Raw genomic sequence first — 27,448 nt, 5'->3', positions numbered from 1 at the left:
AGAGGAAGCTACGTTCACTTCGCAACTGTGTTATTAATTTAACAACTGCAGTGATCCACTTAACAACTGTGGCAAAAAGGTTGTAAAATGGGCAAACACACTTAATGACTGTCTTGCTTAGCAATGGAAATTTTGGGCTCAATTGTGGTGATAAATCTACCTGTATTTGGAATCTGGTATAGATTCTGTCTTCTGGCCTTCTGAGCTCAACCCCAAAGTCTGATCCTCAGATTCTCAGAGATCTTGTATTCCGTTGTTGCTGTTCAATGTCAGATAGGCCTAAAACAAGGCTAGAAAACTCAGGAATGTGAACCATTCAGATTTTTTGAAAAAAAAAAAAAAACCATTTATGGTAACAGAATCTTGATAGCCTGTTAAAGCTATTTTCCAGATCAACCTATATCTAGCATAATTAAGGTAGAGCTACTCTATGCGTCTTTCTCACGTCTGACTTCTTCTAAAATAAGGAATTTTTCTGTGACAATTGTTTTTCTCCCATAATACCTTGCTCCCTCTTTCATGTTCTCCAGGCCTGGTGGATATTCCATCACATTACTTCATTCAAGTTAATTTGGATGTGAGGGCTGACCTGACATGCATTATCAAGATCTGGGTGGGCACTTTGAAAGCGGTTTCCCTCTTGGAACTGTGTTCACTTGGACACAGCACAGTTGTGGAGAGTGGATGGAGCTCTTTTGTGGGTTTCAGTGACATTGTTCTGCACATAATTGAATATGAGATCCTGTTTGTGAAGTTGGGCAGCGGTCCCCACCCTTTCTGGCTAGATGGCCCAGCGGGGGTGGTGGGAGAAGGAATAGTTCCCACTAGTTCCCTAGTGACAAGTGTGCATGTGTGAGGCCAAGCAGCTGCCACTCGCACGAGGGGAGCTTCACGCGCAACCACAAGCGGCTGCCACTCGCGCGAGGGGAACTTCGCATGAGAGCGTAGGGGCTCACCCACCACTTTCGCAGCCTGGTTCCATGGCCAGGTAGTGGGCCACAGCCGGTGGGTTGGGGACCCCTGCTCTAAGGAACAGATGTGAGCGCTGCCATTTTGCCAACATTCCTGCAGCATGATGACTTCCCTCTCAAGGTGCTTGATGCTGGGATTGGATTAATGGTGGTATCATACACTTATGACACTAGCTTCCTGCCTCAGAGAGATAGGACCCATTCAGTTGGTTTACCTCACTTGCCTGATAGACCTTATTGGATTTCTAAGGTCATTTGGGGAAGTTCCTGAGGATTTGGTGGTTTGACTGAAATATTAGTCTCCTATTGGAATGAAATGGTGGCTGTCACCTTGGATCATTGTGTCTATGTGGTGTGTCTCTACACACAGATCTCAGTCTCCTGGATTCCCGAGGAACTCTAACAAATGAAAAAGAAGCAATATCTAGTGTGTCTCTGGAGGAAGCTGAAGAGTGAATCTGACTAGGCATGATTAACTGCTTGTATTAAGGATTATATCATGGCAGTAGGAACAGCAATGCCAAGATATATTTATGGCCCTGCTCAGTGGTGAATCCAATTTTTTTTACTACTGGTTCTGTGGGCGTGGTTTGGTGGGTGTGGCAGGGGAAGGATACTGCAAAATCTCCATTCCCACCCCACTCCAGGGGAAGGATGCTGCAAAATCCCCATTCCCACCCCACTCCAGGGGGAGGATACTGCAAAATCTCGATTCTCACCCCGCTCCAGGGAAAGGATACTGCAAAATCCCCATTCCCACCCCACTCCAGGGGAAGGATACTGCAAAATCCCCATTCCCACCCCACTCCTGGGGGAAGGATATTGCAAAATCTCCATTCCCACCCCACTCGAGGGCCAGCCAGAGGTGGCATTTGCCGGTTCTCCGAACTACTCAAAATTTCCGCTACCGGTTCTCCAGAACCTGTCAGAACCTGCTGGATTTCACCCCTGGTCCTACTGCACTAGGGTCTAGCGGCCCTGTTTTAGGTAACCTTCTTCCTTCAAGTAAAGGATGGTTTAGAATAGGCGAGTATCTGTGCATAGAATGGGCAACTAGGAACCAAGATTGGCCATGGCTTTCTAATATGGGGCGATGGTGGTGGGGATATGCTTGGTAGAAGTATGGTCTCAGAGTTTTCATTGCATGATCCTTCTCAAGCTTGAGTCATGGCAGAAAACATTGAGTATCTTATCAGTACCAATACAACACCAGAACCTGAGGCACATTTGGCTGGAATAGCTAGAGGAGATCCTGATTGGCATGGACCAGTAAACAACTTTGCAAGTCATCATCAGAAGAAGAAAATACCATTTTTGGAGGCAGCTATACCAAGGCAGAATGTGGTGTTTCATACCTCTTAAACCAGCGGTCCCCAACCTTTCTGGCACCCAGGACTGGTATCAGAAAAAAAATCATCTTCCATACAAAGGGAGGTGGAGGGGAATAGTTTCATGTGCAACTTAAGTTTCCTTGCATGTGCAGATGAAGCTTTGCTCGCTCGCTTGCCGCTTGTGCAGTTCAGTTCCTAACAGGCCACGAACCAGTACCGGTATGCAGCTTGGGGGTTAGTGACCCCTGCCTTAAACCAATTTGTTGCAGCTTGATGCCCTCCAGAGGTTTTAGAATTTGAATGCCCAGAAATTGTTAAATTAAATTAAGGAAATTATAGTCTCAATATGTGAGGGTGGAAGTTTTCAGACTGGGAGCAGGTGGTGGATGAGTCTAACGCAAGTATTTCAACACTCAGATCACTGCATTTACTTTTCAACCATGAACAGAAAGAGAAAAAAAAAAACCCCAGAAATGATTAAATCAGTACTCAGCTTTAGAAATATCTGCATACATGTTCATACACTCCCTCATTTCACATGTTCTAAACGTTTACGACACACAACCTGCACTATTAAATCAACACTGATGATCAAAAGCTGTGTGCAACCTATAGACAAGCTTATACAAATGCTGCTTAATATTAAAAGCCGCCTGTTGCAAATTATGATTTATTACAGGCTGCAACGTTCTTATCACCAAGGGGATGTGTTTCAACTAGTTCTACACAAGGGATTTCAAAAGCACAAGCATGCACACGTCCACCATTCGCTATCGTTCATACCAATCCTAAACATACATACTTCAAAGGTGTGGCTAAATTCAAGGTTTACTATTCCTACTGTAATTCATCCCACCATTAACATATTCTAGTCATTTGTCCATCTATTAAAGCAATAAAGACCTGGATTTCCCACCCACCTCCAGGTACTGAGGCCAGCATGTTAATATAGCTGATATGGGGTGATTGGTGGGGACCCCAACATTTATTCTTTAAATGGTTACTGTATTGTATTGTGGTTTTATTTTATTCCCCTCCTCCCAAGTTCCTTCTGGTAGACAGATGACAATCTAAACTCTTTTAATAAGTAAATAAATTACCACCAAAAAAACAATGTTCTGTGCTGGTCTAGTGATTTCTTGTGAATAAATTGCCAAATTAACAGCAGCGGCTGCTTTTTACATTAATAAGAGGAAACATATTGACAGGAGCCTCCAACTTTTCCTTACAGCAACTCCCTTAGAACATGAGTTAGGACAGCTGCCTCCAGTAAAAAAAAAAAAATTGTAAGAATATTTTAATGAACAATGAAGCAATAAATCCATTTTTTTTAAAAAAAAGTTAAGCATCAATTAGTAAATTAAAGCTTTAAGTTAATAAATCAATAACATTTAATTTAAACTTTTAGCAGATCTGAAAATTACAGATATTGCTGGGGCTGCTTCACTTCAGTTACCTTGCAGTATAGCAGAGGAAATTAATTAATTAAGGTATTTATTAAATTTAAATTTAAAGAGGAAAGCAAAAGAAAAAAAGGGAGAGAAAAACCCAACAGGAAATGAATTTGTCTTGATTGAATTGTATCGTAGATTTCCTTGATTATTTCTGAATGGCAACTTTATTGATGTTCTGCTATAACAGATTAACACCCAACCAATGAATGAATTGATCAATCTGTCAACAAGCTGATGATTAATCTGCTGAATGTTCTCTAATCATTTGGTAGCTTTACACAAGCACCACATTGGAAATGTGTGGAATGTGCAACAACATTTTCACCACTTCCTGTTCTAGCCATCAGTGAAATCACTGCAAGGAAAAATACTTACCTGAAGGAATTTTTCAACGGAAATGATTAAACTATCTGGGATAATTTTTTAAAAATGACTTAATCTAGTGGTGTCTAAGGAATGTCTTTTGCATCAACCCCAATTCCCTCTGCTCTGGGATCTCCTTTGATTGTCAAAAGAATTGGGACCTTCCATTTATGGGAAAGGGCCTTTTGCTTGGGATTATATTTAATTTAATTTAATTTAATTTTGAATTTGTATACCGCCCTTCTCCCTGAGGACTCAGGGCGGTGAACAGCCAAGTAAAAACATCGGATACAAATATTAAAATACAGTTAAAATATACATATATAAATTTGGCCCCGTTAATTAAAAACCATAGACAAAACACTTAAAAAACACTTAAAAAATTAGGCCAGCCCGGCTTGCTGGAAAAGGAAGGTTTTAAGGGCACGGCGGAAGGCACTGAGGTCTTGGATTCTCCTTATCTCTGGAGGCAGTTGGTTCCAGAGGGTAGGTGCCCCCACAGAGAAGGCCCTCCCCCTGGGGGTCACCAGCCTACACTGTTTGGCTGATGGCACCCCGAGGAGGCCCTCTCTGTGGGAGCGCACGGGTCGATGGGAGGTCGTCGGTGGCAGCAGGCGGTCTCGAAGATAGCTAGGCCCTATGCCATGGAGCGCTTTAAAGGTGATAACCAACACCTTGAAGCGCACCCGGAAGACCACTGGGAGCCAGTGCAGCTCGCGCAGGAGCGGTGTTACATGGGAGCGCCATGCTGCTCCCGTCACTACCCGCGCTGCTGCGTTCTGGACCAGTTGGAGCCTCCGGGTGCTCTTCAAGGGGAGCCCCATGTAGAGAGCGTTACAGTAATCAAGGCGAGAGGTCACGAGGGCATGAGTGACTGTGCACAGGGAATCCCGATCAAGAAAGGGCCGCAACTGGCGAATCAGGCGAACCTGACAAAAGGTCCCCCTGGCTACAGCCGTCAGATGTTCCTCCAAGGACAGCTGCATATCCAGGAGGACTCCCAGATTGCGAGCCCTCTCAGTGGGGGCCAACGACTCGCCCCCAATAGTCAGTGATGGGGTCAACTGACTATATCGGGATGCCGGCATCCACAGCCACTCAGTCTTGGAAGGGTTGAGCCTGAGCTTGTTCCTCCCCATCCAGACCCGCACAGCCTCCAGGCACTGGGACATCACTTCAAGGGCATCGTTGGGGTGGCCTGGGGTGGAGATGTACAGCTGGGTGTCATCAGCGTACTGGTGGTATCTCACCCCAAAGCCACGGATGATCTCGCCCAGCGGCTTCACATAAATGTTGAACAGGAGGGGCGAGAGGACCGACCCCTGAGGCACTCCACATATAAGAGGCCTTGAGGTCGACCTCTGCCCCCCTGCCAACACAAACTGCGACCGGTCGGAGAGAAAGGAGGAGAACCACCGTAATACGGTGCCCCCCATCCCCAACTCTTCCAACCGGTGCAGCATGATACCATGGTCGATGGTATCAAAAGCCGCTGAGAGGTCTAACAGGACCAGAACAGAGGAGCAACCCCTGTCCCGAGCCCTCCAGAGATCATCAACCAACGCGACCAATGCCGTTTCCGTGCTGTGCCCAGGCCTGAAACCTGACTGGAACGGATCTAGATAGGATGTTTCCTCCAGGAATTGCGGAAACTGTCGCGCGACCACACTCTCAACAACCTTCGCCAGGAAGCGAAGGTTGGAGACAGGACGATAGTTGGCCAATATTGCCGGATCCAGGGATGGCTTCTTGAGGAGAGGCCTCACCACCGCCTCTTTCAAGGCCGTGGGGAAGTGACCCTCACTCAACGAAGCGTTGATAACACCCTGGAGCCAGCCTCGTGTAACCTCCCGGGAGGCCAGTACCAACCAGGAGGGACACGGGTCCAGTAAACATGTGGCCGCACTGAGTCTCCCCAAAATCCTGTCCACATCATCGGGAGTCACAGCATCAAACTCCTCCCAGGTAACATTCTTTATATACTGTATGAATGAAGTGGTTGCAGTTTGCATGCTTTATGGGTCAACCAGGCCTCCATGGCTTCTTCGATCAACTATGACTAAAGCAAACCACAGGTTAGTAAGATGGGAGAACCCAGTTATTGTATGAAAAAATAATAGCCTATTCATATAACAGTCACATGAAAGACTAACCGGTGAATAAGGTTATTTCAGGCCTGCAGTAATATGTAGCTCAACCCAGCCTCTGATCAGAGTTGGTTGTATTGTTGTGAACGGTCTACGTATTCAGTATGAGGTGTCTACCGTACTTGTGTAAAGGATCTGCCTCCAGAGCTTTGCTTGATGCTGATCCAGAATAATCTTCAATCTTGGAGACAAAGGTTGGCATATACACAGGAGGCAGACTTGTTCCCAGGGTGAGTTGGTGGATACCAGAGGCCTATCAACCCTTGCCTTGACACCCACCTATTGAACAGTGGAGGTGATTTCATAAAAAAGGGGGTGCTAGAGACAGCTTAGAGAATGTGCCCACCTGTCCAGAAAATCTAAACCAGGGGTGACCAACCTTGTCAACTTTAAGACTTGTGGACTTCAACTCCTAAAATTCCTCAACCAGCCAGGATGGTTAGAGAATTCTGGGAGTTGAAGTCCACAAATCTTCTTAAAGTTGCCAAGTTTGGAGACCCCCGATTTAAGCCAAGGTTCATTAACATGGTAAAGAGTAAGGAGTCTAGAGGCTGGTGAAGGAAAAGCTTTTCTCATTTTGCTGTCTGGTAAATAGATTATCTATCATCTATCTCTATATCTGCCTGTCTGTCTTTTATCTATCACATTTCTGAACCTCCCATCCTCCTCCCAGAGGGACTCTGGGCAGTGTACAATAAAATGTTTGGTAATAGATGTTTGGTGCCTGGCCAGTCCCTTCACAAGTGCCATTTTAAGGGACAACCCAAAATGCGCACTCAATATTCCAAGTGGGTCTATCAGCCACCCCCCTCCCCCCCCCCCAAAAAAGTTGGAAATCTCAGACCTCTCAACTAAGCAACTAAACTAAGTGGGCCAGGTACAGAAAAACATCCTCATTTAATGCACTGAAAAAAAATCTGTACAGCAAAATAGAATCATCCCCTCCCAAAGCACTTTAAAAAATCCAGGTGTGGGGAAAAATATTTTCTCCTTGCAATTAACAATAGAGATTATGCTGGTGTTGTCTAGCTGTGGAGGAGAGGCCACCGGCGTTCCTCCTCATCATAACAGCCACCCGTGATTTATGATCCAAAGGAAGCTGAAGAAAATTATTCCCACATAAGGAACAACAAGCGATCATTTCCTTTTCCAGACAAAGGGTCATCATTGGCTTTACGGTGCCTTGCAACGAGAGGATAAATATGATATGGCAAAGAGAAAGCAAAGGGCAGAAAGGAAAGCATCCCCAAACATCCATAGCCACGGCAGGCCTTTTCCTGTTTGGAGTGCTAAAAATATGTGAGAGTAATGGCTTTCTGGTCTGCCGCCTGATGCGCAGTGAGGTAATGCTCCCTCTGCTGTGTTCAACACAACTTAAACACAGATAAAGCTAATCACATCCACAGGCTGTGCCAAGAAAAACAGACTGACCCTTCCTTCTCACTTCTGTACCAATAGGACACGTTTTCCAGACTGTAGGTGGGAAAAAACTCTAGTGGGAACGTTTGCTAAAGAGGCAATCTGTTGTCAGGTGAGGTGGCGGGGTTGGGAGAGGCACCCCAAAATTTGAAGATGCAGATTTTATTTGTCTAGGCTTAGCTGCCACTCCAGAATGTCTCAACTCAGAGCAACTGCAACCTGACATGGACCCTTAGCTGCAGAGAATGAAGAAGAAAACATTGCCTTGAAGACTCTGCTCTAGAAGCATTCAACAACTATTGAGGTTTGCAAACTTATACATGTCTGCATGGGCTAACAGCTATGAAACTCCAGAGGTTTTCTGGTGGACAATAACTTAAAGGTACAAATAATATTTCTGAGATGTTTTTTTCCACCCTGTTTATGCTTCCATTTTGCTTTAATTCACTGCTCATTCCTTCCTTGTCAAAATTCAGATTGTGATTTTCTTGGGACAGAGCTAATTTGGAAAGCCCATCAGATCCAACAATTTGTTTCGAAATGTCTGGTTCTACCAAATAACTGGGGAAAATTCTCAACCAAGTATCTGGTTAACCAGAGTATTTGGGGAAAAAAGTTATTCAATCAACCAGAGACTCATACTTTTCTTCAGAGGCATATTTAAAATTAGATAGTTTATAAATTTGAGATCTAACCAGCCAGGGTGGATCTCCAAAAGCTAATCTGTTAGTCTTAGGATGAGAGACCAAGCAGGATATCTTGGGCCAATGACATAACTGGAATTTTAAAAAATTAAATAAGTCCCAAAAGGCATCACTAGCAAATGATATTGCCAAGGAAACTCGATGGACATTATCAGGAAATGAAGTTAACTTGAAAGACTTTTCTTTCTTTACAAGTACTGACCAGGATCTTATCCTCATTTGTAACTTCACTCTTTAAAACCTCTAAACCAGCCTTCTGCAAGTAGATGTCCTTCAGACATGTTGGACTAAACCTCTCATCCTACCCAGAGGGGCAAAAGACATTATATTTTACTGTATATTGGTTCTTCAACACCGGAAAGAATAATATATGGAATTATAATATATGGAATCTTGAAAACCTGATGTTATTTGTGATTAATAAATTGGTTACAGCTGTAGATTATATATGGATTACAATGAAATATTGTCATTCTCTACTGAAACAGCTGTCTAAAACGTTATATACATATTGATATAACAAGCCTTTTTATTAAAAAAAATCAGCTTAATTATGCATTGCATCAATGAGTTTCCTCAGTCTACCATGAATTTATTGCAATTCCATCTCTTGGGGTATGTCTGAATATTATTAACAGGATTACAGCTTCCCCTCCATCCACTATTTAGAAACCTTATATATTCTGCTCAGTGGATCCCCACTAAAATTGCAAAAGCAAAAAAACCCAAAAAACACCACACAACCCCCCCATAAAAGGAACAAAAACCCCAGCAATGCTTTTACCTTTGCTTACCAAAATATTGATTACCTGAAGACATCATTGGGGTTAGGTGTGATTACTCTCCTTGTCATGACACTTAATATTTAGTATGTAGCCAAGCAGAAAGCAATTAGTAAGTAACATCCAAGATTGAATAACTTGGTTATTTAATCTTCACCAGATCTTTTCAGAGGACTGAGAATAAGCATCTGTCATTAATAACCAAATATATTTTCCTTTCTCTATTCCATCCTCAACAATATTTCTAGACAGAAAGAAACAAACACTGAAATAAACCTTTTTTTTATTCTTCATGTGTTGTTAGATTTCATCTGGAAGCTTGGATCCAAATCTTGGTTCAGCTCTAATTCTCACTGCTCAAAAAAATAGCCTGCTTTATGAGGGCAAAATGAAACAGTCTCTTATTGGCTTCAGTGAGTTTCCTGCAGAACAGTAGTAGAGTGCAAACACAATGAACTAAGGAATCCCAAGCATTTATTTGTAAGTTCTGTTTATTTTCACAGCATTTGATATACAATACAGCATTTTGCACATTAGAATAGCCAGCAGCAATTGCCTTGATATAATTTGGAAAAGCATGCATCCTTAAAGAAAGGTAAAGGCTTCCCCAGACCAGTCATGTCCGACTCTAAGGAGGGGTGCTCATCTCCGTTTCTTAGTCGAGGGAGCCCACGTTGTTCAAGGACATTTCCATGGTCATATGACCATGTGGCTATACGCCAAGGCTCACGAAACACTGTTACCTTCCCACCGAAGTGGTACCTATTTACTTGTATGTGTATGCTTTCAAAATGCTAGGTGGGCAGGAGCTGGGGCAAGTAACAGGAGCTCACCCCGCCATGTGGCACTCGGATCTCGAACCTGGGCTGTTGACTTTACAGCTGGCAAGTCCAGCATCTTAACCCCTGAGCCATTGCGCTCCTCATGTAAAATAAAATTTTAAAAAGATTATTTGCATCAATATGTCCTTCCTTAAAGTAGGTGATTGATGCAGCATCTAGAGCTGCACAGGAATAGCTTAACCAATTGGCTAGATGGGCATCCTTATGCCAAGTGGTCTTTTGAGCATCTTTTCCTTAGTCAACAGTTGAACAGCTGTTTTTCTGCTTACCTGTTTTTAAAGATGGAGTTAGCTGTTGAGAGTACATCCATTCATATTGGGATAGAGACCAGCTCCTATAAAGCTCTTCAGGGTGAGTTCATTTTTGTAGGAAACCTTGTCCTAGTTGATGCTTTCCAAATGCGCAGGACTACAAGTCCCACCATTCCCAATTGCAAGTCAGAGATGAGGTACACTACAGTTCATGTCATCTAAGGAAGGGGTCTCCAATCTTGGCAACTTTAAGACTTGTGGACTTCAATTCCCAAAGCTGGCTGAGGAATTTTGGGAGTTGAAGTCCACAAGTCTTAAAGTTGCCAAGGTTGGAGACCCCTGATCTAGATAATTTTCACCTAATCGAAGGAGGCAAATCTTCCAACCTTGTCCACCTAATACAGGTAGTCTTTGCCTTACAACCACAATTGGGAAGAGAATTTCCATCGCTAAGGAAGGTGGTTGTTAAGTGAATTGTGCCCATTTTACAACCTTTTTTTTTTTTTTTACCACAGGGTTAAGTAAACCACTGCAGTTGTTAAGCAAATTCTAGCTCCACCAATTGAATTTTCTTGTCAGAAGCTGGCTGGGAATGTTGCAAATGATGGGTCACTTGATCCCAGGTTGCTACAACAGTTTTAAGTACATGCCAGTTGCCTAGTGTCCACATTTTGGTCACAGACTGTGAGGATGCTGCAACAACCCTAAGTGCGAGAAGCGGTCATAAGTAACTTTTTTCAGTGCTGTTGTAAATGAATGGTTGAAAATCAAGGACTACCTGTAACAACAGGAAAAACACAGCCTTAGATAAGACTCAGCCAAATTAACCAAAAAAAAAAAAAAAAAAAAAAAAGCCCTAGATCAGGAGTGGGGAATTTCTGCTTTCCCAGAACTTCTTGAATTACAACTCCTGGTTTTCCTCTCCATATCTGTGCTATTTGGGATGAAAGGAATAATAACTCTGCAAAATCTAGAAGAGTGAGAAATTCCCCATTTTTGTACCAGATTGGGAATTGCATCAAGTCTTGAAAGCAGTTCAGAAATTTAGTATAAAAGATTGCCCTGTGTGTGCAATTGAAACTTTGCAGCATGGATACAAGTTGCAATGTTCTGTATAGTTGTCACTCAAGAAATGCTTCTTGGAAGCAGAACCCTATGGACCAAAAAAAAGAGGATAAAATAGATTAGTTGCCAGAAGAAATCTAGGATAGGAAAATTCACATCTTCAAGCACAAATGTTACGATCCCTTTGCAGACTAAAGAAATTTAAAGCACTTTCAACAGAGTGTGGTTCTTAGCGGTTAGGAGAAAGACTTGACTACTTCATGTTGTCCTGCCTTATAAGACTAGCTGAAGCCAAGAGTTAGCTAGCAAGCAAAAATAATCGTTTTTCTTTTACATCAGAAGTGCATATGCAAAATTTTTCAGTCTTTGAGAGAGGGAGAGGGAGAGAGAGAGTGAAATGCAGCTTTTTCTTGGCAGAGTCTTAATAGTCTTGGCAGAGAATATTTGCACAACCTTGTTCAGAGAAACATACCTCAGCTCCGAGCTCATAAAAATGAAACCAGCTGAGATATAAACTGTTGTACAGTAGCTCTCAGGCAGAAAAGGCCTTCTGGTGTGTATGTTGGACTTGATGGAATCAGGTCAAAGAACTCCGTGGGGTTGTCTCCGACACTGGCTAACCTCTTCTGGGAACACCATGTGTGCATCAAAACCCCGTGTGCATGGAAAAGACATTTGTTCAGCAGGACTCCTGGCAAACTTCTGAGTCTACAGCATAAAAGTTTCAGAGTTCCACAATGTACTCTCAAGAAGGCTGCCAAAGTTTGAGCGAGCCCAATATGGTAGTTACCTAAGAGATCTGGCCTGCTCTGTATCTACAATATACCCATAATGTTGGTATAAATACTTAATGTTGCAATATGTCTTTCTTCTTCTTTTTCCTTATCGCACGTCCTTCATTTCTTTTGCTTACTGTGCCTTGCTTCTTTTCTGCACTTTGCCTAGCGCCGCTGACTACAAATGGAAACAGCACGATCGGTATGCGTGCATATTTACATTCAAGCGCAGGGAAAAACTTGCGACACTCTTTAATAAATATTGTATCTGTCTGTTCAATAGAAGAGTGTTGCGGGGAGGAAGGGCCTGTCACGAACAACAACACAGAAAAGCAAACCCCCCCCTCCCCCCCAAAAAAACCCCATTTCATCTGTTTGATGCTATTAAAGATTGGAAGAGTTTGCAACTCTTTTTTGACCCCAACTGAGGATCCTTATACTGTCGGATGGAAACCAAACCTTTGGAAACCCAATGGAAACTCACCTTTGAAAATCTTTCTTGACTGCGGAGCATAGTTGAACATTGCAAGGAACAATAAGGATTTTTAGGGGCATTATGACTGGGTTAGTAAAACACAGCTGCCCCTGAAAGTCCCTCATTTTTCTTGCTGTCTCACACCGTCTTCCTTTGGGTCCCCGGAAACAAGAGTGGTTAACTCCAATTTGCACAGATCGGCATGCTTGACAAAAATCAACAGACAGACCTCTCTCTCTCTCTTTTTAACCACCCCTCTATCACTGTTGAACAATCAGCTGTAACATGGCGAAAGCAGGCAAGCGTAAAGAGGTTTTTATTTGCCTTTTCAGATCCCACCGAAGGAAATCCACATGTGTCATTTTTGTTCTACTGAGTGAGCAAACAACCACAGATAATATCAGAGACTGTTGCGTTCTGCAGCATATAGAAGCTCTTGGGAGACTGACTGTCAATTGCTCTTGAACAATTGAAGCCAATTTAACATTCTTCAAGCTCAGACTAGCGCCACTAAACCAGCTTTCTAAAACCTGGTGCCCTTCAATTATGGGCCACACTGGCCAGGAAGGACATGAGTTTGGCTTGATTGAAGAAGACATGCTGAGCGTTCAAACCTCGTTGCAAAACAATAATCCTTTATATCCAATACTTCCATTTCACTATATGAGCTTTTTGGCATTAGGGACTGGTTTCATGGAAGACAATTTTTCCATGGACGTGGGAGGGGAAGAGGGGAAGGTTTCGGTTTTGCTCACTTGCCCACCGTTCATCTCTAGCTTTGTGGATTGGTTCTTAACAAGCCATGGACTGCCATGACCCCTGACATACAGTATAGTAGCACTTATCCATGTGATTTTCCTTCACCACTACTGGTATCTCTCTCTCCCCCTCCATCTCTCTCTCTCTCATCTATCTATCTATCTATCTATCTATCTATCTATCTATCTATCTATCATCCATCCATCCATCCATCCATCCATCCACTGTTTTCCCCAAAATAAGACCCAACCGGAAAATAAGCCCTAGCATGATTTTTTCAGGATGCTCGTAATATAATATACTCCAAAAATAAGTCCCCGTTAAGATCGTCAACCAGACGGAGGTGTTTAGTACTGTATTTCCCCCAAAACAAGACCTAATCAGAAAATAAGCCATAATGCATCTTTTGGAGCAAAAATTAATATAAGACCCAGTCTTATTTTGGGGGAAACACGGTATCTGTCTATCTGTCTGTCTATCTATATTCCATTCCATTCCATTCCATTCCATTCCATTCCATTCCATTCCATTCCATTCCATTCCTCCTCTCCTGGCTTTACTATTTTTATAAATAACTCAAGGTAGCAAATATAGGTAATATTTCTTCTTCCTCCTATTTTCCCCACAAGAACAACTCTGTGAAGTGACTTGGGCTGAGAGAAAGTGACTGGCCCAAAGTCATCCAGCTGGCTTTCATGCCTAACAGATGACTCGAACTCCCTGTCTCCTGCTTTTTCAATCACTACACCAAAACTGGTTCTATCTTTTTAAAAGCCTTGACAGAGAAAGAAACATGCGAGTAATACCAACTTGGTGGGGTTGCTCTGCGCATTTTATTTCAGGGAGTCATTCTACCCCTATCCCCAAGTCAGGGCTCAATGGAAAAACATGGGGACTATAATGCTTCAGAGAATTATGGAAGGAAGGTCCACTCATGGGTAAAATGAGTCGACCTCAATCCCCTTCTAAAAAGTGGAAGTAACTTCAGTAATAAGAAGAAGAGCCACTCAAATTGACTCCAGCCATGAGAGATGGTTGCTAGCTTCATGGCAAGATCATTTGTGGAAGGGAGCAGGTTGCTCCTGCTGCTGTCAAAAGAAAAGAAGAGCATAAGGAGGAAGAAAAGGAAGGCATAACAAGTGCCTTAACTTTCCAAATATTTCAGATCCTAAGCTTTCCATTCCTTTAAATCATCTTTCATAGTCAAGGGGGAGGGGAGCTGCATACAAGTAGTTCTTGATTTACAACAGTTCAGTTAGTGATTGTTTGAAATTACAATGATACTGGAAAAAGTGACTTATGTTTTTCACACATGACCGTTACGGCATCCCTATGGTCATGTGATCAAAATTCAGACACTTGGCAAATGCTTCATATTTGTTGATGATTGCCATGTCACGCAAGCACTTTTTCCAACCCTTTGGCAAACAAAGTCAATGGGGAGGCCAGATTTGTTTTACAACCATGTTACTAACTCAACAACTGCAGTGATTAACAAACGTAACAAGACAGGTCGTAAAATGGGGCAAAATTCACTTAACAAATGTTTCATTTAGCAACATAATCTTTGGGCTCAATTGTGGTCGTAAGTCAAGGACTATATGTATTCGGTTCAGGGCTAATCTATGGGTTGCTCTCTGTTTTCCTCCTGTTTCGTTTTACATTAGATACACCAGGCTGACGTCAGCATCCTCAGAAACTCTATGACCACTGCTCAACAAAAGCACGAAAGGATACTAGATGCTTTGCTAATCATCTATTAGAAGAAGAAAGAGACTATCTAAGAACTCCGTCCAGGAAAGATGAGGCCAGAGCAGGACAATGCTCAGCTGATAGACAACTTGTGATCCTCCAACTTCCCCAAGGGTGCCACTGAAACCACAGATCTTCAGCAAGGCCAAGAGGAATGGGTGGGGAGGGAGAGAGAAATTAAGGACTTTGAGAGAAAGCCATGTGTTCTGCTTGCTAAAACGGCCACTGATAGATTTAAGGGAAACTGTTCCACAAGCTTCTCAACTTCTGAAGTGCATATTAAAGATGATATAAGACAACAAAGTCTGCTGTTCATTAGACACCGTATTAAACATTTTTACACAAATATTTATAAAGAATTCCAAATGGTTTTCGCCATCTTAGAAGTTATTCCCTCTTCTCTTTCACATATTGTGTGTGTGTGTGTGTCTTCTAAAGTGATTTATTTTAAATGACAAGAATTACCTTTGCTGGCTCACCAATGCAGATTTTTACCTCTCTGCAGACACTGTATGACTCATACTCCATCAAAAAGCAGAGACATCTACTTCCTGGAGGAAGGATCTACGGCAGATAAACCAGAGGAAGGCTTGAGATTTATTTAACCTTCTCATTCCCTCGTTGGTTTCCTCACGACTTTTCCTCCCGCTAATTCTAATACCTGTTGAATGACAAATTCCAAAAATTTTTGCTGTCCTGTCTCTACTGCCTGGAGTGATAGAGGAACTGTAGTTGAGCTCTGTAGCTGTCACAGGATTTTGAAAACAAAGTCATCCCCTTGGGGGAAAAAAACCTTTCATAATGTATTAACTTCCTTGAAGAGCAGTCCTTCCTGCCTGATCTCTGATCAAAAGGATCATCCACTGAGATTAGAATTGCAGCCTAAAACCTACAGGCACCAATCCACTCAAAGCAGAGGTCTTCAAACTTGGCAGCTTTAAGACTTGTGGACTTCAACTCCCAGAATTCTCCAGCCAGCTGGAGAATTCTGGGAGTTGAAGTCCACAAGTCTTAAAGCTGCCAAGTTTGAAGACCTCTGACTCAAGGCCTTGAACTGGGCTGTGGCCCTAATTTTAATAAATGTAAGAATTTCAATAGAGGACCAATCTTTTCTTGTCCGCAACTTTGCTCTCTCTCCCCCCCCCCCCCAATCATCTTGCCCTGATGACTACCATTCCTTAATGGATGGTTCACAAGCTAAATGGGACACCTGTCTAAAGTTTCCTTAATGGGAAGCTGCCAGGAAGCCATCTGCAAATGGCTCTGAATTACTCGGAAGGGGGAAAAAACACAGGGTACAAATAGAACAATAATATGATTCATGACTGTCAAGGAGCAGTTGCAAAAAAAAAAAAAAAAAGGTATGTTAAAAAACACCATCCATAAATTCATAGCAAGGCAAGCAGCTGAGCCACACTTATAAAAAAAATAAATAATGGGAAGACATGCTTTTCTCAAGAGGGAGGGGGGAAAAATCGCCTGCGATATCTCTGGGAGGCTGATTCTTTTAAAAGCTACTGTTCTGGCCTCCCCATTGAAACACAACGTTCAAGACAAAGCAACAAGAGATTTCAAATACGGTTAGCCCCGACAGCTGTTTCATTCATTAAAAAAAAAAAAAAAAAAAAGGAAGCATCCATCTCGATGTAATGAATGTGAAGTGGATATTCACACTCCTCAATTTTGATTACACTGCTTCTATGGTGTTCATGTTTTAATATTAAGTTGGGCGGCATTGTCTTTTTTTCCCTCCTTTTGTTATAGCTGCCACAGATGGAAGAGGGATGTATTAGCTTTTTTTTTTTTTTTAAAGCAACTTTCTGGGACAGAATGATTTGATGGGGGGGGGGAATTGTTCAGAGGGCTAGGCACGTTGATCCCTTTAGATCTAGTTTCAGAATAAGAGGGGAGGGGGTCTAAGAGGGACTTGAAACTGCTCCATTTTTATTATTGGAAGAACAAGAGAGAAGAGATGAGTTTTACTCACCTGGGGGCAGTTCCCACACTGATGAAATAGAATAGCACTTAGACCACAGGTGTCAAACTCACGGCCCACAGGCTGGATGTATCACGCACTGGCCATGCCCATGCCCGGTTTAACGAACGTCGTGATCAGGGGTGGGTTCTAAAAATTTTTACTACTGGTTTTGTGGGCGTGGTTTGATGGTCATGTGACAATTCTTTAGGATTTAGCAGAGGTACTGGTCTACCAGGCTTTTAACTGCTTGCAGAGCTGTACCGGTCTACCCATTTGTTTTTGGAGCATTCCGGTCTACCCATTTGTTTTTGGAGGCACTGGTCTACCCATTTGTTTTTCGAGTGCACTGGTCTACCACCACACTGCCTTTTAACACTAGTCAGCTGTAGGGCGGCCCTTTGAAGCCCGGGGGCAAGAGTTTAAGAGTATTTTCCTTCTAGCCAATCAGCTGGGACTTGGGAGACAGCGAATAGATTGGGGTTGGGGCCAAATAAAAGGTAACAATAACGTGGGGGGGGGGGCTGGAGGGCCCAGCTCCCGAACGAAGAGAACCGGTTTGGTGACGTCATATCGTCACCGCTACCGGCTCGGCCGAACCAGGAGGAACCCACCCACTGGTTGTGATACGTCACGTGATGACACGAGTATGACACCCCTGACTTAGACTTATGTACTGCTTCATAGTTCTTTACAGTCTTCTCGAAATAATTTTAGGTTATAGCAAGTGATTCCAAGTTTCCTCACACACATTTTCTATGAATATAAATTCCCAGTGTTCTTTTTCTTCTGCCAGAAATAATGTGAGAATTCCACCAGACTGGAAAATCTAATTAAGTTGGACTGGCGAGTATTTGTTGGGTTCTTTCTCCTACATGTCTCCTAAGTTTAGCTATGTAAGTATCATGAGCATTTATTTGCCAATGAAGAAAAGCCAGATATAAGACAAATACAGGTAGTCTTGACTTATGACCAGAGTTTAATTTCCATTGCTTAGCAAGGTGGTTGTTAGATAAATTACACCCAATTTTACAAAAGTTTTTGCCACGGTTGTTAAATGAATCACTGCATTTATTAAGTGAATCACATGGTTATTAAGTGAATCTGACTTCTCCCATTGACTTTGCTTGTTAGAAGCCAGCTGGGAAAGTCACAAATAGCAATCAGAGAACCTTGGGATGCTGCAACTGTCATAAATACATACTGGTTGCCAAGCACCCGAATTTTGATTACGTGACCAAAGAATCCTCATAAGTCACTTTTTTCAAAACTGTTGACAGACAAAACTTACAGATGGGTGTATGTTGAGGACTACCTGTAACAAGTAAATACAAAAGAGTATGGTACATCCAATATGTACTCCAGGGGTGAAATGCTCCCGGTTCGGACCGGATAACCCGATCTGGTAGCGATGGCGGCGGATGGTATGGAGAACCAGTAGCGCCCCCCCCCCCCATGCCCAGCTGAGCATCACAATCATCAGAGGCTTTTTTTTTTTTTTTTACTTTTAAAAACATTTTTTCTACAACCTCTTCCGATGAAAAAATGCTTTTAAAAGTAAAAAAAAAAGGCCTCTGATGATCGCAGGGCTCAGCTGGGATCATCAGAGGCTTTTCAAAGCATTTTTTTCTGCAACCTCTTGGCTGAAGAGGGGGTAAAAAAAATTGCTTTGAAAAGTCTCTGAGTTGCCAGATCGTCAGAGAGGTATTTTTAAAAAAGCCTCTCTGACGATCTCAGCTGAGTTGCCTGATCGGCAGAGAGGCTTTTCAAAGCATTAGAAAAAATGCTTTGAAAAGTTAAAAAAAAAAAAAAAGTTGACCACGCCCACCCAGTCACATTAACACCCCCCCACCAAACCACGCCCACAGAACCGGTAGTAACAAATTTTACATTTCACCCCTGATGTACCCTGATTATGATTGTGTTCAGGACAGGTAACATATCAAGGAAATTGAGGAACTGATTAAAGGGAGGGCAAGGAATAAGGTTATATGGTTAAGTGAAACCACCTATCCTCCTTATCCACACTGGTGGATCTACCATTGGTTTCTTCAGGACTTACAGTGAAATTAGTCTCCAATTTCCATCTTTGCTAACTGGATGCTTAAGTTTGATTCTCTTAAGACAGGTGAAAGACTTGGACAGATGACTACAAGTATTGAGCAATCCAGCACTGGTGGTTTTCCAGCTGCATCAACCAGAAAGGAGGCAGCTGGCAACATCATGAACATTCACAGTAAGCCATAAATCAAGTTTAGTACATCATATAAAATGTTGTATATATGTTTTTTCCCCCCCTTTAAACCTTCTCAAACTCTTTTCCTTCTTTTTGGAGAATCATCCAAATGTCTTGATGTGATTAGATTTTTAAAAAAAAAAAATAAATAAATTTCCTGCCTGCAAATTCCTTCCTCCCAGGAGAATTTAAAGTGAAGTGCCAGTTCTTCTTTTAAGAATTTGGAGCAAAGCGCCAGTTCTTCTTTTAAAGATTAACTGTTTGCTGGCTCCGCCAACAGTGTATATTCCCCTATAGCTGGTAGAATCTTTGATATGAGACCAGATTTTAAAACCACACCCACCAAGAAACATTATGATCATGGAAAAGCGAAGCCACAATCACTCGAGAGAAACTTCAAAACCTGAATGTGCAGAAAAAATGGAATATTAATCGTAAACAAGATTCAGGAGAAAAGGATAAAATTGTGTCGTGTGCTTAGATGGCATATTGACAAGATAATTTGGGTCAGATTGGTCCAGAGTGATGTTTTTAGTTAATCTTCTTTTGAGTCCATCTTTGCTGAATAGGCACAACAAGACAGCATATGGATAAGGTTGGATTATGTATATGAAGGTAAAGATTCCCCTCGCACATATGTGTTGGTTGTTCCCGACTCTATGGGGCAGTGCTCATCTCTGTTTCAAAGCCAGCGCTGTCCGAAGATGTCTCCGTGGTCATGTGGCCGTGCACGGAACACTGTTACCTTCCCACCAAAGGTGGTCCCTATTTTTCTACTTGCATTTTTATATGCTTTTGAATTGCTAGGTTGGCAGAAGCTGGGACAAGTAACGGGAGCTCACCCTGTTACGTGGCACTAGGGATTCGAACCGCTGAACCGCCAACTTTTCGATCGACAAGCTCAGCGTCTTAGCCACTGACATATATATGGGTAGTCCTTCACTTACATCCATTTGTTTAGTGATCATTTGAAGTTACAACAGCACTGAAAAAGGGATTTAGGATTGTTTGGCATAGTTATGACCGTTGCAACATCCCCATGGTCACATGATCAAAATTGTATTTATGATGGTTGAGGTGTCCTGGGGTCATGTGATCACTTTTTGTGACCTTCTGACAAGCAAAGTCAATGGGGGAGGCAGATTCACTTAACAATGATAATGTTAAGTGATGATAACGATGTTACTAACTTAACAATTGCAGTGATTCATTTAACAACTGTGGCAAGAAAGGTCGTAAAATGGAGCAAAAGTCACTTAACAACTGTCTTGCTTAGCAATGGAAATGTTGGGCTCAATTGTGGTTGTAAGTCGAGGATTACCTGTATTTCAGTTTTCAGTTTCAGTGAGAATCAGAAGGGATGATTTGCTTCCAGATTTGACCTTTACATGGACTACAGTGCTGGAAAGAAAAAAGCCAGAATCTCCATAACAAAATGGATGCTTCTTATGTAGAATTGTGTGCTCTCCCATTGGCAGCCTCTTTGTTTTATTAGACGGAAATTTTGAAAGTTCAACACATCTGTAGGATGCTACATTTGGAGAAATAATAGAAGGACTCTGAGTCACTTTCCCACCCCTCCATTTAATATAAGACGGAGAAACAAATGGCTCCCCAGATGCTGCTAACTGATACATTCAGAGCAGACTCAATCATGTGAAGGATGCTGGGAATGGTTATTGAGCAATGTCTGAAGAGTCATATATTCCCTATCTCTGATCCAAGGAATTTGGACATTCTGCTTTCTTGAAGACCTACAGCCCAAGAAAACAAGAACAACTGGACCAATGCTATAATTCTGAATAACACCACACCAGGTCATCATGTAAAAATGAGTTTTTTCATCTTCACTGCCCACACCTCCGATACCCCTTGACTTCTTTCAGTATTCTATATCAAACCGCTCATTAGAATTATGAACTTGATCAACATGCACTTGATTTTATATAATATTTATTTGAATTTAGGAAGGGGGTGTATATGTCCTGTGTAACAAGAGACTGAGCAAACACAACGTTACTCTGGGACATTAACCTTCCAAGCAACCCTCTTAAATAGATGGCTTCTCAATAATCAACTGAAATCAAAATTCCCCAAAGTCACTCACTGGTCAGGCTATCCAAATCCATGCCCCATGGATTTGGAGATCCATTAGACCTTGTAAAATTACCAGTAGCTTCAGGATAATTCCAGCATCAGGATCTGCTTCTTAATCGATATTGTACTTAGTCACAGACAACTATCAGCATCTTGGAATCACAGGAAGGATGCAGGAAGGTCCAGCCTAATCTTTTAGGCAAAATCTAGTGATTACTTTAGAAAGCAAGTACCATTAAGAGTAGTGGCAGCTTTCTATTCCTTGGCAGACAGAGCTTTGTGTTACTATGCGACTCTTAAACTAATCTGATGCCTCAAATGTACCAGAAAACAACATTTGGTCACCAACAGTGAAAAGAAAATGCAACTGCATTTCCACCTTATTGTTCTTTACCTCAGGCAGAAAATGTCTTGGGCCATCCTTGAACTTATGTATCTGGGAGGAAAAACCCTTCTTTCCCTAATATTACATTGGAGCATCTCCAAATTACCATAGAAAATTAGCATCCATGAGTGTAAACCAACAATTTACACTCAGCAACAGACTGATCCAATTATAAAGCAGATGTCTGAGGAGCAGAGAAAAGTGTGTGCACACAAATATGCATGTACTGTATCCATAGGCAAGGAAGACATTCCTCCTGCGGAGACATCTTAAGACAGCTTCTGAAGGGTGCTGGAGAGGCAGACTATCCGTTAGCTATGTGAATTCTCCTGAGGAAGAACAAACGGCCTTTTATGAAGAGAGCCTTGTGTCATGTTTACACTTAAAAAAACACAACCAAGCTGATCATTCTCTTCAAAATTATCTCAAAGGAAACGTCAAGTCAGCATTCCTTCCAGGAAGAGCATGAACTTCTTGGCTGATCTCTAATCTGCATTGATCACATCTATGGAGACATGGGGAGAGCTGCATCAGATGCACTGTGAAAGGCGAAGGGCCCAATCCTTTGGCTGATATATATTTTTTTTGGGGGGGGGGAGCAGGAGAGAGTGGCTGTGGCACTTGTACAAATAGAAATGGAAATTTTATTTCATATTAAGCAATGGAGTAATGAGTTGCCAGTTGGCCTAGCAGCAGACCAGATGTTTGGTTTTGTTTGGATATTAGAATTTCAAAGTAAATTTATTGATTCATTTCCTCTCCACATATCTTCTCTACTGGCATGGTCCACATCTAGATTGCCAGGCTCAAAACCAGTACAGGTACTCCAGGATTTGCAACCACAGTTGAGCCCCAAATTTCCATTGCCAACAACAAAATAGTGGTTAAGTAAATTCTGCCTCAGTTTACAACCTTTCTTGCCACAGTTACGTGAATCACTAAAGTTAAGTAACAGGGTTGTTAAGTGACTCTGGCTCCCTCACTGACTTTGCTTGTCAGAAAGTCGCACATGACCCAGGGAGACTGCAACCGTCGTAAGTACATGCCAGTTGCCAAACATCTGGATTTTGTTCATGGGACCTTGAGGATGCTGCAACAGTCATAAGTGTGAAAAATGGTCATAGATCACTTTTTTTTAGTGCCATTTTAAACTTTGAATGATCACTAAGTGAATGGTTTCAAGCTGGGGACCACATGTACAAGATACCACATGCTACGCATAGACTTCAAAATACAGGCATGGACTTCTTCTGTAACAGCATCCCCACACGCTAGCACGAATTTTTGCAGTGACCTGCTTCATTCCAAAATGGTAGCTTCCATGCTGTAAACCACAAAAGTATATCAACTGATTTCATTCTAATATATTTTCCTACATAACTGTGCCACATATAATAGAATTTCTATAAATCACAGTGATTAATATAGAAATAACAGAGATTATGGGAGCTAAAATGAGATCAATGAGGATTCATGTCTGAAAGAACATGCTGTCATTCAGAGGTGGGTTTCAGCAGGTTCTGACCAGTTCTGGAGAACCGGTAGCAGATATTTTGAATAATTTGGAGAACCGGTAGTAAAAATTCTGACTGGCCCCACCCCCATCTATTCTCTGCCTCCCGAGTCCCAGCTGATCGGGAGGAAATGGGGATTTTGCAGTAACCTTCCCCTAGATTGGGGAGGGAATGGAGATTTTACAATATCCTTCCCCTGCCACGCCCACCAAGCCATGCCATGCCATGCCCACCAAGCCACACTCACAGAACCGGTAGTAAAAAAATTTGAAACCCACCACTGCTGTCATTGCATTAGAAAGGCTGCCACAGCAGTGAAATTCTCATGGCTCAAGTAGATTCCTCACAAATTGGCCAACACTTTTTACATTCCCTCACAATTTTTTATGGTTTTTTTTTTTTTTTTTGTCTTTCTCCATACTGAGTGGCTTTGCTGGATCTGAACTTAAGTCACGCTGTGTGTGTGTATGCGCGTATTCTTAATGAACATTGTTTAAAACTTTTATTTGATATCTGTGGTTGTGCTGGTCTGTGATTATAATAAAGAGTCTTTGGGACATTAGTGCTAAAATATTTTAAGAGGAGAGGGAAAAAATGCCCTGATACATTTGATTAAAGGGCCAACTACCAATAGGTGATTTTAGAAAATAAAAGTGTCATCATCTAAGAATTTCAACTATAGTTACTCCTCGATTTAAAGATTCTAATGACCATTTGGAGTTACAAAGGCACTGAAAAAAATGACTTATGACCGCTTTTCACACTTAACAACTGCTCCAGCATCTCCATGATCGTGTGATCAAAATTTAGGTGCTTGGTCACTGGCATGTAACTATGACAGTTGCGGTGACCCTGGGTCCTGTGATCATCTTTTGCGACCTTCCCAGCCATTTTCTGACAAGCAAAATCAATGCAGGTAGCCAGATTCAATTAACAACTGGATGATTCATTTAACAACAGTGGTAAAAAAAGGTAAAATGGGACACAATTCACTTAGCAATGTCTTGCTTAACAATGGCAATTTGGGGCTCAATTGTGGTTGTAGGTCGAGGACTATATGAAATAAGTAGTAAAATGGTAGACTGCTTAAAGACAAAGGATATATTTTTGCTTTAAAATATTTTAAAACAAACATGTCTTATTCCTCTGAAACAATTTCAAAATTTACATTTTCATAGTTTTATTGCACTACTTCCCAAATGTGATAAAGCTAGGAAGTCCAAGTTATATATATATATATATATTTTTTTTAAGGAAAAATCAACTTATTTTTAGGGTCTCCTCTGTCTCATACATTAGACAGATTTTCCATGTAGCTGAAAAAACAATGCTGGAGCCAAGCATTCAAATAGCAACTTGTCTAATTTGTTCAGCCTTGCTGCGATTATCTCACTGTTATTTATGTCCGGGGCAATTCAGAGACCAAGGGGAGTCTGATTTACCTGCATGATTCAGAATATACCAAACAAAACTCTTCCAACTTTTGCTCTCAAAGTTATTTTGGAGCTGCAGTTCTTCTCAAAGATCAAGCTACCAATAAACTGTCCAAAAGTGTTTAAGGATGGGGATAATAATCTCAATGTTTAAAAACAGGACTGTCCAAACGCATTCAAGGAGGGACTACAGGGCATTAAACAGGACAGTCTTAAGGCAAACTGTTTGGAAAGATTTTATTTGGTAGCTTTCGGACATGAGCTCTAAAATATTTTAGTAAGAGAGAGAAAAAACCCCTAATACCTTTGATTACAGGTATCGAGCAATTGCAAAAGGAATTAGAAATTGAAACAGCATCATCACTCAAGGGTTTCTACTACTGTGTTTCCCTGAAAATAAGACCCTGTCTTATATTTTTTTGAACCCTGAAATAAGCGCTTGGTCTTATTGCCATGCGCATAAAAGCCCAATTGGGCTTATTATCAGGGAATGTCTTATTTTGGGGGTGGGGGGTGGGGGAAGGGTAATAAGTATTAAAATATAGAACTTGTTAAAGAAAAGGGCTATTTTTGTTTATAAATTATTTTTTAAAACATGCAAATCATTTCTCTGAAACAGTTTCAAAAGCTTAACCTTCCCAATGATCCAATCTCTGTTTAGATTAATACATCCCCAACCAATGTCTTTGTAGCCTCTGTATGATCAACTCCAGGGAAGGGAAACCTTTGTTCCTAGGAGATTGGCTCTATGGTCAAAGTGCCATGAAGAAGCGTTGGTAACATTCCCTCAGAGCCTGCCTTGCTGTGACCTAAGATCATTATTTCACATCCAGCACTTTTGAGACAATACGAGAAATGCCTTTTGTGTTCTTTTCTTGAAGACTGCCATCATAATCCCACTGTCTTCTCTTGCCAAGGCTAAATGGAGTTCCCTCCATCTCCTCATGGGATTTAGCTGCCAACCCCATGATTATATTCGCTGCACATTGCTAAATCAACTTCAGAATTTTCGGACTCTTCCTTATACCACTTAAAGCCTAAAATCACACCTGCGTTTCTGACAGCCATGTTGCACAATTGACACAGACTCAGCTTGTGATCCTCTTTGACTGCCAGATCGAGTATGATTACCAACCCATGTATGCCCCCTTCTATTCTTGTGCACGTAGTTGTATCACCTGCAAAACTAATATCCACTTAATTGTCCAAATTAGGAGCAATCCCAGGCAAAAACACGGGGCGGGAAAAAGCAAATTCAGATAAAAGGCTTTAATTCTCTTGTAGCAACCAGCTGGGATCAGTAGTTTAATCATTGTGACGGAACGAATCCCCCCTTAGATGGAAATGAAGAGGACCTGAGGCAATGGAATAGCCCGTTTCTCTTCTTTCCCATATCTCTCTGTCTTTTTGATCCCATCTTTGGGTCAAAGAGCCTTTTAACTACCACCTAAACTCTTTGTTTGTCGACAGCAGACACTGACAGAAACAAGCCAGGCAAGCCTTCTTAAATTCATTGTAGATTTAAGCGCATCTGGTTTGGCTGGACTATAGACAAGGCTTTTATCATCTACTACTTTGTTAATATACTTCAAATAGTTCAGCTAGTCCTATTCACCTAAGACTAAACCTTCTGCTCTGGTGTAATCTCATCAAGCACCTAACCTATTAGCTATCACAACTAATGAAGGTAAATACGGTTTTGTTGTCTTCCTCCAACCTTAGTGTGATCCATCTCTAAGTAAGACAGTTACTTGGAAGCAAAATCACAAGTACATATTGTCCCTGAACCACCCAGTAAGTTGGCAACAATGAACGTGAGAAAAGCCTGGTGGATGTGGCCAATGGCCCACCCAGTCCAACTAAATGGCCAATCAGATACATCCAGGAAGCTCAGAAATATCAAGGCAAGAACATTCTTCCGCTTTGGCTCCCTGACAGCTAAGACTTAATGTATGTTGTCTGTAATGCTGGAAGTAGTAAAGAGCCAACCAACTAATAGCTATTGATTACCGGATCCTCCAGGAATTTATCCAACCTCCTTAGTGGCCTCATGGGGTAAAATTCCAGGTCAGCTTTGTGCTTTGTAAAGAAATACATTGTTCTGCTGATCCTAGATTTTCCTGGATCTAGATTCAGTGGGTGGAATAGGGTAGGGTAGGGTAGGAATAGGAATAGGAATAGGAATAATTGGATTTGGTACACTAGGAATTTGCCCCCGATACAAGTCCAAGTCTTAACATTGTGAGACAGTGGTGAAAACCTTATCTTCATCCACAGGTTCCATGCTATGGAATGATCTCAAGTATTACCATCTCCTCTGACCCATCTTGGTCCAGGCTAAAAAACCCTCAAACCCAGGAGTCTTTCCTTGTAGGGAAGCTTCTCTTGCTTTCGCTGTCCCTTCTTACAGCTTTTCCAGCTGTGCAGTATCCCTTTTCAGATGTGGTGACTAAAACCGTACCTTGGCTCCAAGGGCAGTCTCACCACAGATGTATATAAAAGGCATTACTCTATTGGCTGTTCTATTTTCATCCTATTCTAAGATGCCAAGCATGGGATTTGTCTTACTGATTGCAATTGCAGTCTGTGTTTGACATTTTCATTGAGCTGTCCACCATGACGTCAAGATCGCTCTCCTGATTGCTCAGTGCCAGCTCAGATTCCATTAATATGAATGCTGGAAGGGCTAATGGTCATCTCTTTGCACTTGTTGACTT

General features: G+C 41.9%; 1 long non-coding RNA gene across 1 annotated transcript in view; it reads right to left on the bottom strand.

The window, feature by feature from the left end:
* Window positions 1–9,644: 9,644 nt before the first annotated feature.
* Window positions 9,645–27,448, bottom strand: part of LOC117662838 (uncharacterized) — a 55,057-nt gene continuing 37,253 nt past the window's right edge. Inside the window, exon 2 of the long non-coding RNA XR_004590530.3 lies at window positions 9,645–11,417. This is a non-coding gene — a long non-coding RNA (uncharacterized LOC117662838). The remainder of the gene's footprint in view (window positions 11,418–27,448) is intronic.

This window comes from Pantherophis guttatus, chromosome 2 (genome assembly GCF_059756535.1).
Source record: "Pantherophis guttatus breed Tessera chromosome 2, ASM5975653v1, whole genome shotgun sequence".
Lineage (NCBI taxonomy): Eukaryota > Metazoa > Chordata > Lepidosauria > Squamata > Colubridae > Pantherophis > Pantherophis guttatus.
The sequence above is the reverse complement of the archived record's forward strand: the minus strand, read 5'-3'. Positions and strand labels throughout refer to the sequence as shown.